The sequence below is a fragment of the Manis javanica genome, chromosome 3, assembly GCF_040802235.1.
Source record: "Manis javanica isolate MJ-LG chromosome 3, MJ_LKY, whole genome shotgun sequence".
NCBI lineage: Eukaryota > Metazoa > Chordata > Mammalia > Pholidota > Manidae > Manis > Manis javanica.
The window spans coordinates 157501524-157520473 of NC_133158.1; the positions used below are offsets into that span (position 1 = coordinate 157501524).

Sequence of the window (18950 nt, forward strand, 5' to 3'; positions counted from 1 at the left end):
CCACTATGCCATGTGCCTCTTTCATCTTTCTATGACATTTGATTTCTTTGTTTGTTAACACAGAGGAACAGAAATAGAGTAAAATGGGAAAGTGATACCTCATGTGTTCTCAAATGTAGGAACACAGCTGGGAAGTCCACGAAGCTCCAGGGAGGTTTTGACTGGGGATGTGTTCTCCTTGAGGCTAGCTTTTTTGGCTTCTGCTCGTGTCCCAGTGGTATAACCAACTAAAGACCACTTTTTATATTTTCTTTCAGTTTGATGTTTCCCAAGTCATGTATTTGTTTTAAATGTGAACCCCTAAATGGTGAATGCAAATTTTGATAATGAATTCTTAATGAACTATTTTTTCCCTAACTCTAACACAGGCCAAAACAGTCAAGCTTTCACTTTATCTTTTTTTGCCAATGGATGATATTTTTGTAGTTTCTACCATTTGTACTAGGTTGTGTCCCTTTGTGGGTCCCCACTTTATTGGGGATCTCTATTATAATACATTTGTTGGCCAGGCCCAAGGTCTTACCAGTGCTTTACTATAATTTATGAAATTAAATCTCCTTACTAAGGAAGATTGGCAACTCTCAGAAGCCATAGTGTCAGCTTCTGTGTAACACTCAATGTTTTCTGATTTCTCCTTACTTTTTGCCCCAGAGATTTCACTAACTTTCCTAGGAGATCAGCTTTGCATGTAAATAGGTTTTAACTATGTATATCTTTAACTATTTTAATTGTTACAACTTTTTGCATGTAACTATGTTTTAGCACTTTTAGGTTTTCACATTATGTACTTTGCAATATTGCCAGAAATGGAAATGACATAATTGTTAAAAGGCACACAGATTTTAGTGTCAGGAACATAGGAGAGAATGTTCAAACATCAACATAATTAAAATTATTTTCTTCTTGTGAATTGTTTATTGTTGGCAATAACTAAAAAGATACTTCTGTTTTTTATTTCAGAGACCATATGTAATGTTTCAGTCACATGGAATTCATGATCCTCTGAAAATGCTTGTTTCGCATCACTGTTTCATTAGGTAAAACACCATTTAATTAATATGGTAGCAACTGTTTTAAAACCCAAGGCAGAAAAATTTATCTTGGGAAAATTGCTGAAACCATGTTTTTCTTCGAAGTTTCAACAGGACGTTTGCTTAATTATCTTAGCTAACAGTCATTGATTTATTTGTTTTTTTTTGTTGTTGTTAAAATAAGCAAAATGGATTTGGAAAATAAACAATTATAGAAACTCTTACTTTTTCAAGGATAGGCAGATGAAGGATGCCAGAGAGAATAATGAAATCACAAAATGTTTATCTAGTTTTGTAAATATATTGCTGCTGGCAACCTTTTTCACCCTCCCCGCCAAAAAAATGAATTAGAACAAGCCTAAAAAGGGCACAGCACTAGTTCATAGGTTTCTTTACTAAAATGAACTCATTTTCTTAGCCAAAATTATGCCAGTACAAATCAATACATTTTAATGAATAGAGCCAAAGGATTTCAGAGTTAGTAGGAACATTAAGGACTATCTGCTCTGCATTCTAATATATAGATCAGATCAGAAAACCAAAAAGACCTAGTTAGTATATCCAGAGTTCCACTTTAAATTAATAGAATCAGAATAATAATTACAGATTCCCCTTTTTTTGTACAGTGTCCTTGCAACTACACCAAAAATTTAAGATAATTTAAAACATTTCATTATACTGTCTTTCATAGCAGTGACACTTTAATTAATAAAAACATTTTTAAATCCTGTTTCAAATTTGTCTAATATTATCAATATTTTTAAGCAAATGCTAACAGATTCCAATTCAATAATCTGGAATGATCTCACAGCAATCTCCTAACTATGAAGAACTAAGTTACCATGTTACAAAAACAAAAACATTTAAAATGTCTGTTATAAACATATTTATTTTATTTCAGATATTGGTATACTTATATCTTTCTTTTAGTAGCTACTATTCTTACTGAGTTTCTTTTTTAAGTTTGTCTATTTTTAGATGTTTGAAGAATTTTCAATATTCAGTATTTGGTAGATTTTCTTGCATTGAAGAAATGTAACTATTGGTGAGACAAAGAATATCAGATGAGCAGAGATAGAATCGAACCATTATCTCAATTGGAGGAAGGGAAATATGTCTAATGGGCAGTTGGATACAGTACCTAGCCTGCCTGTTGGCCTGAGAGAAGACATGCCATGAATGTTTTATTCAGGGGTCTGGCAGAATCACAGTCAGCTATACAAGTTATCCTGGGGATTGCTACTGTATTTTCTATTTCTTTGAGTTTATTTTTATTTTTCACTAGTTATAATATTTATACTTTTCTCTGTTTTCAGTGTCTGTATTTTTCTCTATTCTATTTCCATTGTGTATTTCTGTGCACATGTAATTTATGCCACTTGTTTGAGAAATGGCCATAGGACCTGCCTGGATTTGAAAATCAGGAGAAATTTTGCTGTTTTCTTCACTGATAGCTTTATAAATTTCTAAGACAAAATGTTCTCATGTTTTTGGCATTTTGAGAGATCACTTTATGCTATCACTGTTCTTTACCTGTGAATGAAATCAATTGAGAGATAGGCACAGGAGTGAGAAATGCATCATCGTCTTTGTCTGGATAAAGCTATTGTGAGGATGTGGCTACATGCTCTGGTAACAGTAGGTCTGTAGAAGGGTGCAGTTTGAGAGTTACTCTCCCTATCTCAGGCAGAGCTGAAAAACCACAGTCCCTTCTTATGGAGGCCTGCCACTATATATATCACTCCACAGTGAGGTTAAAAATGTATGCTCCCTGTGGGCAGGCTGCTTCTCCACAGAGGCCACAAACTACTCATAGCCAGTTTTTTCTTTTAAACTCGCCAGTCCAATAATTCATCCCTGCTTCCTGAGGCAAGCAAATAAGGGGAAAGAGAAAGGTCAGGTATGTTCTCTAATACCACTGTCTTTGCATGGAAATTTCAAGAGTGCAGAGTAATTATGGCAGTGGTGAGCTTGTCCTTTAGGTCTCCTCTCCTCTTCCATAATACTATACTTGAGTACTAATAGGAAGGAATATCCTTTACACTGGTAGTTTCCAAGCCTCCATTTCTCTCCCTCTCTCTTGATTCTTAAATAAACCAAGTCTTCTGCCATTTTTCCAGAACCTCCTAAGCACTATGATCAAAAGATTAAACAGTAAAAGATGTGGAATTATTTTCCTTTTTACTGGTTTAAGAGACATTGAAGAAGACACTCCAGATTCATTTATCTAAATTCTGTAATATTTTCAGTCTTCCATATGCTCCCAATAAAACACAGTTATCCATAGTAAAGAAAACATTGTTACATCTAACTCAAAATTTCTATGGGATCAGAGCAAGACAAGATGTCCCCTCTAATCAGTTCTTTTGAACCTTGTATGGAAGTCCTAACTAATGCAATAAGACAAGAGAAGGCAATAAAAGTAATACAGATAGGAAAGAATATAAAGCTGTCTCTTCACAGATGACATGATCATCTATAGAAAATCTGAAAGAATCAACAACTACTGCAATTATAGCAAGGTTCCAAAATACAAGATTAATATACAAATATCCTGTATATCACCAATGAACAAGTGTAATTTGAAATTCAAAACACATCACTATTTATATTAGCAACCCCCAAGATGAAATATGTAGGTATAAAATAACAAAGTATATATAAGATCTATGAGGAAAACTACAAAACTAATGAAAGAAATCAAATAATTAAATAAATAGACATTTAAAGTTCATGGGTAAGTAGACTCAGTATTATCAAGGTGTCAATTCTCCCCAGCTTGTCTATAGAGTCAGTGCAATCCCAATTAAAATCCAGAAAGTTCTTTTGTGGACATAGACAAACTAATCCTAAAGTTATGGAAAGAGAGAAGACCCACAGCAAACACCATACTGAAGGAGCAGAGCAAATTTGAAGGACTGACACTGCCTGATTTCAAGATCTATAATTAAACTACAGTAATCAAGACAGTGTGGTGTTTATAAAAGAATAAAAAACTAGATGAATGAAGCAGAAAAGGGAACCTCAAAACAGACCCACACGAATATGGCCAACTGTTCTTAAAAATGAAGCAAAGACAGCCTTTGCAACAAATGGTACTGGAATAGCTGGACATCCACATGCAAAAAAAAAAAAAAATGAATCTATACACAGACCTTAAACCCTTCACAAAAATTACCTCAAAATGGATCATAGACCTAAATGTAAAATGCAAAATAGAAAACCTAATTTTAGAAGATAACATAGGAGAAAACCTATATGACCTTGGGTTTGGTGATGAATTTTTAGATAAGACATCAAAAGCATGATCCATGAATGAAATAGTTGATAAGATAGACTTCATTAAAGTAAAAACTTCTGCTCTGTGAAAGAAAGACAATGTCAAGAAAATGAGAAGACTAGCCACAGACTGGGAAAAAAATATCTGAAAAAGACATTTGATTCAGGAATATTGTACAAAATCTACAAAGAACTCTTAAAACTCAACCTAATCAAAAAATGGATGAAAGACCTAAGCAAACACCTTGCTGAAGAAAAGAGACAGATGGCAGATAAGCATACAAAAAAATGTCCCACATTACATGTCATCAGGGAAATGCAAATCAAAACAACAATGTTATACCACCACACACTCTTAGAATGGCCAAAATCCAGAATACAGACAACACGAAATGCTGATGAGGATGTGGAATGACAGGAATTCTCATCCATTGCTGATAACACAAGATTGTGCAGCCACTTTGGAAGACACTTGGGCAGTTCCTTCCACAACTAAACGTTACTTACCATATGATTCTTAGGTCATGTTCCTTGGTATTTACCCAAAGAAGTTGAAAATATGTCCATGCAAAAGCCTGCACAGAAGCTCATAGCAGCTTTGTTCATAATTACCCAAACTCAGAAGCAACCAAAATGTCCTTCAGTAGGTGAATGAATAAGTAAACTGATATACACAGACAATGTAGTATTGCTCAATGCTAAATATAATTAATAAAAAGCATGAAAAGACATGGATGAAACTTAGATGCATATTACTAAGTGAAATAAGTCAGTCTGAAAATGCTACATACTGTAAATTCCAACTATATGACATTCTGGACAAAGCAAAACTATGGAAACAGTAAAATGATGAGTGGTTGCCAGGATGATGATGGGTAGGGCTAGGAGGAGAGGAGGGATGAAACAGACAGGACATATGATTTTTGGGGCAGTGAAACTACTCGGTACGATACTATAATAGTGAATGTATGTCGTTTCAAATTTTCCCAAATCCATAGAATGTACAGCTCCAAGATTGAACCCTAATGTAAACTATGGACTTGGAATGATAATGATATCTCAGTGTATGTTCATCAGTATTAACAGATGCTACTCTGATGGGGGATATAATGGGAAAAGTTACTCAGATATTGGAACAGTGAGTAAGTGGGAAATCTGTATTCCTTTTCAATATTGCTGTGTATCTAAAACTGCTCTAAAAAATGAAGTTTATTAAAAACAAGTAAAATTCCTATAGAGGCCTGATAAGTGACATAAATGAGGAAAAATTACCAGGGAATTTTCAAACTTGAAACCACAAGTGGCACCTCAAGGAGTTACCTGATATTTAGCATCAACAAATTTGAGTCATTGGAACACGTAAGATTTACACAGACAAATTGCCAGTCAGGGTACGCTTAGGTTATGCTGTGGTAACAAACAACCCCAAAGTCTTAGTAGCTTATAAGAAAAAAGGTTTTTTTTAAATTATTTACCCTATATGTCCAATGCAAGATATCAGAATACCTCTGGCTCATCACAGTCTCTTAAGAACTGTGTGTGCTGGTAAAGACTGTCTTGACTGAATCTGTCATAAGGCATGGGAAGTGCACATGGCAACCCATGGACTGGTTCTCAAAGTTTCTGCCCCAAAGTGAAACACCTCGGTTTCAGTGACAATTGGATGTGAAACACTTCAGTTTCAAGGACAAAACTCAGCTGCAGTGACAATTCACTGGTCAGTGCATGCTGCATACATGTATATATATACATATATATATGACCAACCTCAAGGGAGCAGAAAAATGCAATCTTACATCCTTGGGAGGAAAGAAAAGACTTTGTAAGTAACATTAATGACTACATTGCAGATGTTCTGGGCTTCTTGTTTTCTTTTCCTCCAAAATAGTCCGTAATCCACAATATAATGTGAAATTACTTGATACATAAATGTGAGAAATTAGTGACATTTTTAAACACATCTGGGTTGATGATGCTTGCTGGTTTCTAGTGTCATTTTGTTTTTCTCAATTAACATCTCAGTAGATTAAGATGAGTTTGACAACTGATTAAAGGCAGTTAAAGGCTCTAGGGACAAAGGAAATTGAAGATATATGGGGACCTTGCTTGACTAGACATAAGCAGGAGTATCAAAGGTAAGCTTTTACTTCAAAATTTGCCTGCCCTGCATGGATAAAATTTAAAAGATTGATAAAAACAATTATTGGCGAGAGTGTAAAGCAATTGCAGCTCTCATAAATTGTTTCAACCACTTTGGAAAGCCATTTGGAAGTATCTAAAAAGACTAGATTTATAATCACTCTATGATTAGCTCTTTAATGTTTTAGGTATGTACTCAAGAAAAGTAAGTGCAGGATCACGGGAAGATGGCGGCGTGAGTAGTTCAGAGGAAATCTCCTCCCCAAAACATACATATTTATGAAAATACAATAAATACAACTATTCCTAAAAGAAAAACCAGTGGATGCAGTACAACAGCCAGGATACATCTACATCTGTGAGAACTCAACATTACACAAAGGGGGTAAGATACAAGCTGCGGCCAGATGGGACCTGAATGCTCCCCAACCCCAAAACCCGGCAGAAAGAAAGGAGTCAGAATGGGGAGGGAGTGAAAGCCCAGGACTGCTAAACAACCAGCTCTAGAAATCCGCATCCAGAAAGCAGACATAAGGTGCACGGGGTGCTGGATATTAGAGAAACGGCAAAGTAAAACCTGTGGGCAGGTCCCTGCAACTGGCGCCCCTGAGACACAAGAGAAGTCAATGCTTTCTGCAAGTCTTAAAAAGACAGGGACCCCATAGCTGAAAGACGTTATCCCGGCACACATAGCCAGCAGCTAGGAATACCGGGAAAACTTAGGCGCCCTAAACCCCAGGGAGGCAGTGCAGCTCTGAGGCCCCTCACAGCACTAAGCAGCCTGCCAGTCATTCCTCCAACTGGCGCGGACCCTGACACACCGGCCCAGTAGCAGGAGAGTGGCAAGGCACGCTGGGGGCGGAGGTGCCGGAAGGGACCAGGAGCAGATCCATGCATCAGTGGCGCCACACAGGACCAGCAGAGGCTTGTGTGAGCCTGCAGCGGCGTGACCGAACAGCCCAGGTGTTGTTGAGCCCACACACCAGTGGCAATGAAGCCAGAGGAGCCTGGTAGAGGCCTGTGTGGGAGATCCCCATGCATCTGCAGTGGAGCCAGAGGGAGCAGGTGTGCACTCAGCAGCCGACTGGAATCCCAGCCCGATGCACAGCTGCCCGGGCCAGACCCAAAGGCCGCTGCTGCCACACAACTTCCCGGAAGGGGTGCTGCTAGCATGGACGAGCACACCTGGCGTACCTGCCACTTCCCGCAGGGCTCTGCGCTGCTCTGATGGAGACCCCGCCCACAGTACCTTACGGGACTAACCCGGTGGCTGCTCCAGGAGTGCGGGTAACTGACACAGGCAGTGGAGAAGGGCAAGGCATCCAGCATGCAGGAAAGGAATTTCTTCTCCCAGCTGACACTCCCGCAACCTGCCTACAGCCACTGCTATCACCGTGAAAAGGCAAAAAAAATTTAGTCCAGTCCAAGATAGTTCAAACAACACCTGAGAAAGGATCTGCAGAGGTAGACCTAACCAGTCTCCCCGAAAAAGAAAAAAAAAAGAATTCAAAATAAAAATCATTAACATGCTGACAGAGCTGCAGAGAAATACACAAGAGCTAAGGGATGAAATCTGGAGGGAGAGTACAGACATTTGGAGGGAGATTACAGAAGTGAAACAAACTCTGGAAGGATTTATAAGCAGAATGGATAAGATGCAAGAGCCCATTGATGGAATAGAAACCAGAGAACAGAAACACATAGAAGCTGATGCAGACAGAGATAAAAGGATCTCCAGGAATGAAACAATATTAAAAGAACTGTGTGAATAATACAAAAGGATTAATATCTGCGTTATAGGGGTACCAGAGGAAGAAGAGAGAGAAAAAGGGACAGAAAGGGTGTTTGAAGAAATAATTGCTGAGAACTTCCCCAAACTGGGGGAGGAAATAGTTGCTCAGACTACGGAGGCACACAGAACTCCCGAGAGATGGGAACCAAAGAGTATAACACCAAGACACATAATAATTAAAATGGCAAAGATCAAGGACAAGGACAGGGTATGCAAGGCAGCCAGAGAGAGAAAAAAGGTCACCTACAAAGGAAAGCCCATCAGGCTAACATCAGACTTCTCAACAGAAACCTTACAGGCCAGAAGAGAATGGCATGATATATTTAATGCAATGAAACAGAAGGGCCTTGACCCAAGGATACTGTATCCAGCACGATTATCATTTAAATATGAAGGAGGGACTAAACAATTCCCAGACAAGCAAAAGTTGAGGGAATTTGCCTCCCACAAACCACCTCTACAGGATATCTTAGAGGGACTATTCTAGATGGGAGCACTCCTAAAAAGAGCATAGAACAAAATACCCAACATATGAAGAATGGAGGAGGAGGAAAAAGAAGGGAAAGAAATAATAATCAGACTGTGTTTATAACAGCTCAATAAGCGAGTGAGGTCAGACAGTAAGGTAGCAAACAAGCTAAACTTGAACCTTTGGTAACCACGAATCTAAAACCTCAATGGCAATAAGTACAAATCGTTCAATAATCACCCTAAATGTAAATGGACTGAATGCACCAATCAAAAGACACAGAGTAATAGAATGGATAAAAAAACAAGACCCATCTATATGCTGCTTACAAGAGACTCACCTCAAACTCAAGGACATGCACAGATTAAAAGTCAAGGGATGGAGAAGGAAATTTCATGCAAACAACAGAGAGAAAAAAGCAGGTGATGCAATACTAGTATCAGACAAAATAGACTTCAAAATAAAGAAAGTAACAAGAGATAAAGAAGGACATTACATAATGATAAAGGGATCAGTCCAACAAGAGGATATAACCATCATAAACATATATGCATCCAATACAGAAGCACCAATATATGTGAAACAAATACTAACAGAATTAAAGGAGGAAATAGAATACAATGCATTCATTTTGGGAGACTTTAACACACCACTCACTCCTAAGGACAGATCCACCAGACAGAAAATAAGTAAGGACACAGAGGCACTGAACAACATACTAGAACAGATGGACCTAACAGACATCTACAGAACTCTACACCCAAAAGCAACAGGATACACATTCTTCTCAAGAGCACATGGAACATTATCCAGAATGGACCACATACTAGGCCACAAAAAGAACCTCAGTAAATTTCAAAAGATTGAAATCCTACCAACCAACTTTTCAGACCACAAAGGTATAAAACTAGAAATAAATTGTACAAAGAAAGCAAAAAGGTTCACAAACACATGGAGGCTAAACAACATGCTCCTAAATAATCAATGGATCAATGACCAAATTAAAATGGAGATCCAGCAATATATGGAAACAAATGACAACAACAACACAAAGCCCCAATTTCTCTGGGCTGCAGCAAAAGCAGTCTTAAAAGAAAGTATATAGCAATCCAGGCAATTTTAAAGAAGGAAGAACAATCCCAAATGAATAGCCTAATGTCACAATTATCGAAATTGGAGAAAGAAGAACAAATGAGACCTAAGGTCAGCAGACAGAGGGACATAATAAAGATCAGAGAAGAAATAAATAAAATTGAGAAGAATAAAACAATAGAAAAAAACAATGAAACCAAGAGCTGGTTCTTTGAGAAAATAAACAAAATAGATAAGCCTCCAGCCAGACTTATTAAGAGAAAAAGAGTCAACACACGCCAACAGAATCAGAAATGAGAAGGGAAACATCACGACAGACCCAACAGAAATACAAAGAATTATTAGAGACTACTATGAAAAACTATATGCTAACAAGCTGGAAAACCTAGGAGAAATGGACAACTTCCTAGAAAAATACAACCTTCCAAGACTGACCATGGAAGAAACACAAAATCTAAACAAATCAATTACCAAAAAAGTAATTGAATTGTAATAAAAAAAACTACCCAAGAACAAAATCCCCTGGCCAGATGGATTTATATCGGAATATTATCAGACATACAGAGAAGACATAATACCCATTCTTCTTAAAGTTTTCCAAAAAATAGAAGATGAGGGAATACTCCCAAACCCATTCTATGAAGTCAACATCACCCTAATACCAAAACCAGGCAAAGACCTCACCAAAAAAGAAAACTACAGACCAATATCCCTGATGAACGTAGATGCAAAAATACTCAACAAAATATTAGCAAACCGAATTCAAAAATACATCAAAAGAATCGTGCACCATGACCAAGTGGGATTCATCCCAGGGATGCAAGGATGGAACAACATTCGAAAATCCATCAACATCTTCCACTACATCAGCAAAAAGAAGGACAAAAACCACATGATCATCTCCATAGATGCTGAAAAAGCATTCGACAAAATTCAACATACATTCATGATAAAAACTCTCAACAAATTGGGCATAGAGGGGAAGTACCTCAACATAATAAAGGCCATATATGAAAAACCCACGGCTAACATCATACTGAACAGCGAGAGGCTGAAAGCTTTTCCTCTGAGATAGGGAACAAGACAGGGATGCCCACTCTCCCCACTCTTATTCAACATAGTACTGGAGGTCCTAGCCACGGCAATCAGACAAAACAAAGAAATACAAGGAATCCAGATTGATAAAGAAGAAGTCAAACTGTCACTATTTGCAGATGACAAGATATTGTACATAAAAATCCCTAAAGACTCCACTCCAAAACTACTAGAACTAATACCGGAATTCAGCAAAGTTGCAGGATACAAAATTAGCACACAGAAATCTGTAGCTTTCCTATACACGAACAATGAACTAATAGAAAGAGAAATCAGGAAAACAATTCCATTCACAATTGCATCAAAAAGAATAAAATACCTAGGAATAAACCTAACCAAGATAGTGAAAGACCTATACCCTGAAAACCACAAGTCACTGTTAAGAGAAATTAAAGAGGTCACTACCAAATGGAAACTCATCCCATGCTCCTGGCTGGGAAGAGTTAATATCGTCAAAATGGCCATCTTGCCCAAAGCAATATACAGATTCGATGCAATCCCTATCAAATTACCAACAGCATTCTTCAATGAACTGGAACAAATAGTTCAAAAATTCATAAGGAACCGCCAAAGATCCCGAATATCCAAAGCAATCCTGAGAAGGAAGAATAAAGGCGGGGGGGGGGGGAGGGGAGGGGCGGGGTTCTCACTCCCTAACTTCAAGCTCTACTACAAAGCCACAGTAATCAAGACAGTTTGGTACTGACACTAGAACAGAGCCACAGACCAGTGGAACAGAATAGGGCTACAGACATTAACCCAAACATATATTGCCAATTAATATACAATAATGGATCCATGGACATATAATGGGGAAAGGACAGTCTCTTCAACAGATAGTGCTGGCAAAACTGGACAGCTACATGTAAGAGAATGAAACTGGATCACTGTCTAACCCCATACACAAAAGTAAACTCCAAATGGATCAATCACCTGAATGTAAGTCATGAAACCATAAAACTCTTAGAAGAAAACATAGACAGAAATCTCATGGACATAAACGTGAATGACTTCTTCATGAACATATCTCCCCGGGCAAGGGAATCCAAGACAAAAATGAACAAGTGGGACTACATCTAGCTAAAAAGCTTCTGTACAGCAAAGGACACCATCTGTAGAACAAAAAGATATCCTACAGTATGGGAGAATATATTCATAAATGACAGATCCAATAAAGGATTGACATCCAAAATATATAAAGAGCCCACATGCCTCAACAAACAAAAGGCAAATAATCCAATTAAAAAATGGGCTGAGGAGCTGAATAGACAGTTCTCTAAAGAAGAAATCCAGATGGCCAACAGACACATGAAAAGATGCTCCACATCTCTAAACATCAGAGAAATGCAAATTAAAACCACAATGAGATATCACCTCACACCAGTAAGGATCGCCATCATCAAAAAGACAAACAACAACAAATGTTGTCGAGGTTGTGGAGAAAGGGGAACAGTCCTGCACTCCTACACTGCTGGTGGGAATGTAAATTAATTCAACCATTTTGGAAAGCAGTATGGAGGTTCCTCAGAATGCTCAAAATAGAAATACCATTTGACCCAGGAATTCCACTTCTAGGAATTTACCCTAAGAATGCAGCACTCCAGTTTGAAAAAGACAGATGCACCCCTATCCTTAATGCTGCACTTTTCACAATAGCCAAGATATGGAAGCAACCTAAATGCCCATCAGTAGATGAATGGATAAAGAAGATGTGGTCATATATACAATGGAACATTACTCAGCCATAAGACAAAAACAGATCCTACCATTTGCAAAAACATGGATGGAGCTAGAGGATATTATGCTCAGTGAAATAAGCCAGGTGGAGAAAGACAAGTACCAAATGATTTCACTCATATGTGGAGTATAAGAACAAAGGAAAACTGAAGGAACAAAACAGCAGCAGAATCACAGAACCGAAGAATGGACTAATAGTTACCAAAGGGAAACGGACTGGGGACGATGGGTGGGAAGGGAGGGATAAGGGCAGGGAAAAAGAAAGAGGGCATTACGTTAGCATGTATAGTGTGTGGGTGGCATGGGGAGGGCTGTGCAATACAGAGAAGACAAGTAGTGATTTTACAGCATCTTACTATGCAGATGGACAGTGACTGTGAAGGGGTATGTGGGGGGGACTTGGTGAAGGGGGGAACCTAGTAAACATAATGTTCTTTCTGTAATTGTAGATTAATGATACCAAAATAAAAAAGAAAGTATTCATTTATAAATGCCGAAAGCAAAAATAAGAAAGAAAATTAAGTGCAATTATTTACCAAAGGTCAGGTAAAACAATGTTTCTCACAGCTATATTGCCAGCCCCAAATGCAGAGATCCCAAAATGTCCATCAGTAGGAGAATAGATAAATTGTATTATATTCACACAGTGGAATACCATACAGTGATAAAAGGAGAAACTGCTGATGTACAATATAACACAGATGGTGGCTAAATCTTAGAATTTATCTGTATTGGGGTTCTCCAGAGAAACAGAGCCAACAAACAGAACCAATATATAGAGTTGACCCTTTAACAACATGGGTTTGAACTGTGTGGGTCCACTTATATGTGGATTTTTTTCAGTAAGCATATTGGAAAATATTTTGCAGACTTTTGACTGTTTGAGAAAACATTTTCTTTTCTCTAACTTACTTTATTGTATGAATAAAGTGTGTATTGCATTTAACATATAAAATACATTGTAATTGGCTGTGTAATCAGTAAGGCTTCTGATCAACAGTAGACTATTAGTAGTTAGGTTTTTTGGGAGTCAAAAGTTAAGCACAGATTTCCACTGCACAGAGAGTTGGCATCCCTAACCTCCACGTTGTTCAATGGTCAAGTGTATACAGAATTGGCTCATATATGGTTATGGAGACAGGAGTCTCACCATCTGCAGTTGACAAACTGGATACGCAGTAGAGCTGATGGTATAGTTCCAGTCCAAGTCTGAAGGTAGGAAAAGACTGATGTTCCAGTGTATTCAGGCAGAGAGAGAGCAAATTCTACTTTGTCTTTTTTTTTTCTCTACAGGCTTCCAGCTGATTAGATCAGGACTAACCACATTGTGGAGAGCAATTTGCTTTACTCAGCTGACCAATTCATCTGTTAACCTCATCCAGAAACACCAGAATGTTTAACCAAATATCTGAGCACTCATAACCTAGTCAAGCTGACACATAAAATTGACCATCGCAAGTCCACTCCTCACCAATTTGGCACCCATGTACATCTCCTTAAGCCATACTTAATCTATAAATAAAGACAATAACAAGATCATAATTCCATCTAACATGATACAACTATACTGCCTACAATCAAAAACACACTACAGCTTCCCTAGAAGAGGTAAGTCCTTGAGTGACATTAACTCTTCTCCTGATATCCTGTAAGTTAAATACTGTGATATAGAAGTATCAATACTTAAATACCATGATAATAATTCAGTATGTTATATATTACATGACAAAGAAATAGGGGAGGAAAACAAAGATATTTGCTACACACATAACATACAACAAAATTAAGAGTGAATACTCTTAACAATTACAATTCTTGTGTCTGTAACAAGTCTCATGGTCACAGCTGGCATGTGTAATGAACTTCTACCATCCATTCTGTATTACCTTTGCCTTCAGCAAGCATCTCAGTTGGTTGGGGTTCTTTGTCTGGTGGAATTACCCAAACTTTCATTCCTAAAGGATATGGGATATTACTAGCCCTGTGTGGGTTGTGGTATTATCATTTTTCATTGACATTAACACAGGATATGGTAATGCTAAGAGAGGCCCTGAGGATCTCCTGTATTCCAGACATACTCTCCCTTACCTCCTGTGTTAAGCAGCAGTTCAGTTTTCCCTTTACAGTCAGGATCAATTGCCTCAGTTGGCACAGCTCCCTTCTTTGGTTGTTGATTCAAAGGCATGAGGAGTCCAAAGGGCTAGGGTGGCAGTTTGAACTTTCAGTTCAGTGGAATCATTGTTTTGTTTCCTGGTCTAAGTACTTACTCTGGTACTAAGACTTCCAGGCCAGCAGGGCATAAAGTTACAGGAACAGGAAGCAGAAATTTTGCAAATGGGTCAGTACGAGTAATAATGAGGGTTGCCACTCTCATTTCCACTCATTGATCTGTGGACTTAGCAAATCCTGGTTATGGGAAAAAGAGCCATATATTGGATGCTGATTCAGAGTAGATACAGAATCCTGGAGAACCTTGCCCCAGCTTTGCAAGGTATATTGCTACCTAGTTGGTACTGTAACAAAGTCTGCAAAAGGCCATGCCAATACCCTATCAAGCCAGGTGAAAGGTGAGGAATCTGGTAGCACCAATGAATTTCCTATGAGCACAGGTCCTTTGCCACACTTCTTTTGCTGTGATGTATGTTCCTTGATCAGAAGCAATGCTGTGTGAATATGTATATATATATAAATATACATGGTAATTATTTAAAAGATATATGAAATTATTAATATATCATTTGCTATATAGTTAAAAAGATCTTACCAAATAAAAATTCTGTAAGTACAGATATTTAGGAGGTTTATGTAACATTTATCCTTATTTGGGATATTTTTTATTCCATAACCATGGCATTTTTCTTGCTAAGAATTAGTTACAGGTAGTTACTCGTCATTTCATTGTCTGACAGATATCCATATGATTACTTCTCATTTAGGGCAAAGAGAGTTCTTGGATGTTCTTTATGCTACAAACCTCAAAGTAAAAGTCTGCTAAAAAATAAACAAGCAAGTATTTTCTTACCTCTATTTGTGTGTGTGTGTATGATTACTTTTAATGAGGTGTTACCATTACGAAGTACTTTGAGAGCGATGTAGTATTGAATTTTTAAAAGTATACGTATATAAAGAAAGAGAAGGCGAAAACAATAGTGAACTTATATTTTGTACTGAGTTTTTCTAAGTTGTGCATAAATTAAAACACAGGACAACACGTACAAGACCCTTTTGTTCTTCCCTCTGTTATAAAATCTATATTCATATCCAGGGACTGACTCTAGTTTCACCATACATGCTCTTTTCTGAGCAACATTTAACACACTCTTTAAGAATGTCAGAAGGAAATGGCATTTGAAGGGTGAACAACTGGGAGCCTCATACAGTAGAAACAGATTTGAACTGATGATTTATTACATTTTCTTACTGAAAATGCGGATGTGTATTGTTTAAGCAACTACTTCCTCAAAAGAATTGACTCTTATCACTCTGTTAATGTAATAGTTTTCCAGAGCTTCCCATTTGGTCAAATTGGGGCATAAAATCTTCTGGAATTCTGCCAAATGTTCAGGCGGAGAGCCCAGTGTTTCTGATCAGGCAGGATACCAGGCTGCGGACACCGCGCGAGGCCACAGGGTCTTCAGCCTAAAGCAGCAGATCTGGGGAGCCAGTTTAACTAAAGGGTGTGTCCATTTTGTTTCCGTCTTAGTTTCTGGCACTGTCCTGTTTCATTGTGCAGGTCATAAGCATGTGAAGTCCGGAACTGACCTAATTTTTTCAACTGAAGAGATAAGTGCCAAGTTTACATCCATGCCCCTAAGCTTTATGGGCGTTGATATTTTGAGAATTACTAGCCACGCCACTCTTCTGATGGTGGCTCGATTTCATCCATCCTTTGGGAACTAGAAGTAAGTGGCAGGTGAGGAAATTCAATCATATCATTAGATGTAAGACATATATAAAATGATATCATTTTTGTTTCAGAAATCCAAATATGACCAGGGTTTGATTTCGTGGCTCTGCTTTTTTTGGACAAAAGCCTTAATGAGGCTTTTCCAAGCCTTATTAAGTAAGGATAATAATTCCCTCTTCTAAGGGCTTTTGTTATGATTATATAAGTATGTTTTACCATTAGTATTTTTATTTATATTATTAATGCACCCCTGATTGTCAACTCTACTTACATAGATGACTGTGTTATTTTTATGGCTTTCAAATGTTGTATAAGTGCTCTAAGTGGGAGATAAATTTCTTTAGAAGAATAATGAGAAAGTAAAGTTTTATTAGTTCTAGGTATTAGATACTTCTAATCTAGTATTTTCCATACTGTGGATATAGATGCTTTCCTACACTACTGGCATATATTAATGATATATTTTTTGGTTTTGATATTTGATTCAAATAATAACCATAATTATGTGTGTATTTATGTAAACAATTCACATATTCTCCAGTTGTGTATTCCAATATTTTCTCCAATTTTAGTTTTCTTGAAGACTTGTTCTAAGTTGAGCTATAAATCATTTTAATTCCTACGTCTCAAAATATATGAACTTGCTTCAGAATACAATAAAGAGTATTTGAGAGCTTTTCCACAACCATAGAATTTGATAACTAGAAAAAAACTGCTATATTAGTATGCAGATAAAATATAGTTTTACAGCTAGTAATATAGTAGTATTTTGTATTATTTATTTTATAGAAAAGAAAACCAAGATTCCAGTATTGTTAATGTTCACTGACACCATGCATAGGTCTGAGGTTCTGTTTTTATACCCACAAGCTTTCATAAAATGTCCAAGTCCCTTCCCTTTTTGCAGAGGGATTTAAAAATGTCCAGGACTGTTGTGTTGTCCATAGGTCCATGGGTGAAGTTGGCAGAGGAGTTCATGCCCAAGGGCAGCTCATCCATGGAATCCCTACCACTCTGCCTCTAGGTCTTGTGTGTTCAGTTTCCCTATCTCTTACTGTCAATTCAGTTTTTACTCCTGGTTTTGGTTAGCAGTCTTCTTTCTTATACCCAAAGGCTGGTACAAAATAGGATATACTAATTCACTTTCCATGTCGTCTGTCTCCTGTCTTTCATATATATATATATATATATATATATATGCTTGAGGGCGCTACTTCTCGATACCTTGCCCTCACATAAAGTGCAAAAAAGTGAACCAATGCAACACACAACAGCAATCAATGCTCTTAAACCATTTCATGGGCTGTATTGTGATTCTTCATCATCTCAGACATTATCTCATCTTATCATTAACTTTATAATTATGTTAATTATAAAATCTTCTGAATAATTTTTAGCATACTGAAATTACATCAGTTTATTACAGTGCTTATCACAGCTTGAACGAAGGCAGGACTTAGAACTTCCTTCTAAAACAACAGGATATGAAAATGAGATGAGATGTCTCTCCTCCATTAGGTTGCATTATATGACAAAGGTTAAGGGATGTCACTCTTAATTTTAATAGTCTAGCGAGAGATTTTTCTTTGTTGCTGGCTTGCAGAAGTAAGCTGCCAAGTTGTAATGAGCCTAGGAAGAGGTCCAGGTGGCAAGGAAGTGCAGACAACCTTCAACGGACAGCCACAATAAAACAGACACTTCAGTCACACAGCAGCAAGGAAATGAATTATGTCAGCAACCTGAAGACCTTGGGAACTAATTCATCTGTAATCAAGCCTCCAGGGGATAATGTAGCCTGGCTAACACCTTAACTGCAGTCTTGTGGAACCCTGGGCAGAGGGCACAGTTTAGCTGGGAGTCAATGACTGTGACTCACAGAAAGTGTGAGATAATAATAAATGTATATTGTTTTAAGCTGCTGCAATTGTGGTAATTAGTTACACAGCAACAGAACAGTACTATAGCCAGCAAAGTCAAATCACAATCATTTGAGCTTGCTTTCTATTTTCTGTATTTTTGTCTCATAAACAGTTGCAATTTAACTTGTGAAGTATTTTTAGTTAAATAAAAAGATTTTGGGGAGCCAAGATGGCGGCGTGAGTAGAGCAGTGGAAATCTCCTCCCAAAAACACATAGAGCTATGAAAATATAACAAAGAAAAATCTTCCTAAAATAGAGACCACAGGACACAGGACAACATCCAGACCACATCCACACCTGCAAGAACCCAGCGCCTTGTGAAGGGGGTAAGATACAAGCCCCAGCCCGGCGGGACCCGAGCGCCCCTCCCCCCGGCTCCCGGCGGGTGGAGAGAAACCGGAGCAGTTTTTTTTTTTGGCGAGCGCTTTTTGGAAGCCTTAGAGGGACGGGCCCCCGTTGCTGGGGAGGCAGGGTGGCGGGACCGGTGAG

General features: G+C 37.9%; 1 protein-coding gene across 1 annotated transcript in view; it reads left to right on the forward strand.

Annotated features, from left to right (window-relative positions):
- LOC108392836 (uncharacterized) overlaps positions 1-18612 on the forward strand; it is a 65910-nt gene extending 47298 nt beyond the window's left edge. The window contains exons 6-10 of the mRNA XM_073230485.1: positions 961-1037; positions 13928-14242; positions 15571-15640; positions 16368-16547; positions 18145-18612. The gene's annotated coding sequence lies outside the window, so the exon portion shown is untranslated. The remainder of the gene's footprint in view (positions 1-960; positions 1038-13927; positions 14243-15570; positions 15641-16367; positions 16548-18144) is intronic.
- The last annotated feature ends 338 nt before the right edge of the window (positions 18613-18950 follow it).